The 1,988-nt window shown below is 42.4% G+C and overlaps 1 protein-coding gene across 1 annotated transcript in view; it reads left to right on the top strand.

Annotated features, from left to right (window-relative positions):
* Positions 1 to 1,988, top strand: part of LOC101854347 (plexin-A2) — a gene marked incomplete in the record, with an annotated part of 268,808 nt that overhangs the window by 241,588 nt on the left and 25,232 nt on the right.

Genomic DNA, 1,988 nt, shown 5'->3' with positions numbered 1-1,988 from the left:
GGGGGTGGTGATAATAATTATGATGATAATAGTAATAATGATTGGAATTTATATTGTGCCTAATCCCTTACAGGCTCTAAGCGCTGTACAAAAGAGATTATTGTAAGGTCCAGTAGTTTTCTCAGAGTACGAATTATATAAGAGTTAAGTGTAAGAGATGGTACGGATAGTTGGAATCTTCTGATAGCTTGAGGCAGAGCAAAAGTCAGTCCACAGTGGTCACTCTGGTGCATTAGCCATAACCAAAAACCTTCACTGCTCACACACTGCAGATTTGGGAGGCTCCACCGTAACAGAGGTTGTGTTTTGTTTTTCTTTCTTTTTTTCCTTTTATTTTTTTTTTTGCGTTGTTTGTGGGTTCAATTTCTCCCACAACCAACCCTACCTCCCGCTCCCAAACCCACCCAACCCTCTTGGTTCGTTCGACTGCCTGCCCGTTCGTCCGCCCGCTCGCTCGCCCACCCTCTCGTTCCGCCCAACACCACCACGCCTTCCCCCCCCTCTACAATGGAGCAGTCTTGTTTGATCATCCGCCAGAGTGGATCGTCGGGGAGCACAAGTCGCAGGTCCCACTCAAGATATTCCCCAACAAGGACACGAAGCGCTTGGTGCTCAACGACGAGGACCACACCACCAAGTCGGAGGGAGACTGTCGCAGGCTCAACACGCTCAGTCACTACAAGGTGGGTGACACGAGTGGCTCCGGTGTAGTGGTGAGTGAGGCCGCTCACCATGGTATGAAGAAGTCGTGGGTTTGATTTGTGAGCAAGGAAGTGTTTTATGGACTGTGTCGGTGGGGTAGAGGATAGGCCAGGTTAAAGTGAAAATGTAAAAGTGATATATATGTACACTTCTGTTGTTCGTCTATCACCTAATCAAGGATGTAAATGTCACAGATTTTCTCTGATTTCAGATTTTTGTGCTCTTCCTGTTGAGAAAAAAAAAAACGAACCAACCTTAAAAGGATAGAGAAGTCAGGAACTCGATGAAAATTAAAAGTGTGGCAGTCACATTAGGTTTTCAGATTATTTTTTTGGAGTGCCCATTTCCATCCCTCTCTAGCGTTGTACTTGTTTACACTACAAGGAGAGCAGAGGAAAAGTTAAATAAAATGTCTTTCCGAAGAGTTCATGATCCGATTCCCATGTGGAACAGTCTCTTACTTCGATGAGTATGAATGCAACGCAACCCCCTTTCCCTCCTTAATAAGGACACTCCCAAAATGACATCTGTCATTTTGCCTTGTTATGCCTTCGGGCTTCATGACATTAATGATTCTGATTGTTTTTTATTGATATATTTGCCGATGGAACAATACTTTAATTCCATTATACCTGGAGGTGCCATCTTTCAGAGGTTGATATGTAGTGACCCTCCATCCTTCACGGTTACGAACTGCCATTGCACATTCTGCTATATCCTGACCAGTCTATGTTTTTATGTTGTCCATCCTTGTTACTGTTTGTCTTCCCGTGGATCTCCTGCCTTCAAGCACCTCTTTCACAATGGTCTCATAACTCTGCTTTTATTGCTTCTGCAGGTGCCAGACGGGGCCTATGTCGCCCTGCATCCCAAGCAGACATCTATATACAACATGAGTATTATGTCTGAGAAGAGCAAATTCAGTGGTGGGTGCCTCGTATATTGTTCTTTTTTATTTTTGTTTACCGTAATGTATTTACTAAAGTACTGCCCTGGAAAAATTGTAAGTTAAGAGATATAGCAAATTAAAATTCAGTAGTAAGTACCTTGTACATTGGAGGGAAGTTTGATTGGGGTTTTTTTGTTTTGTTTTGTTTTGGTTTTTTTACTGTTATGTATTCATTTTAAGTTCCCTGGAAAAATTGTAAGTTTAGAGATATATCAAGTTGTTTTCTTTTTTTTTGCTCTGGGTGTGGTTATTCTTTTGTTTATGATTCTGTATATGTGTGTGTGTTTGTATGTGTGTGTGTGTGTGTGTGTGTGTGTGTGTGTGTGTGTGTGTGTGG

Source organism: Aplysia californica, unplaced genomic scaffold (genome assembly GCF_000002075.1).
Source record: "Aplysia californica isolate F4 #8 unplaced genomic scaffold, AplCal3.0 scaffold00355, whole genome shotgun sequence".
Classification (NCBI taxonomy): Eukaryota; Metazoa; Mollusca; class Gastropoda; order Aplysiida; family Aplysiidae; genus Aplysia; species Aplysia californica.
This window is presented reverse-complemented; position numbering and strand designations above follow the sequence as displayed.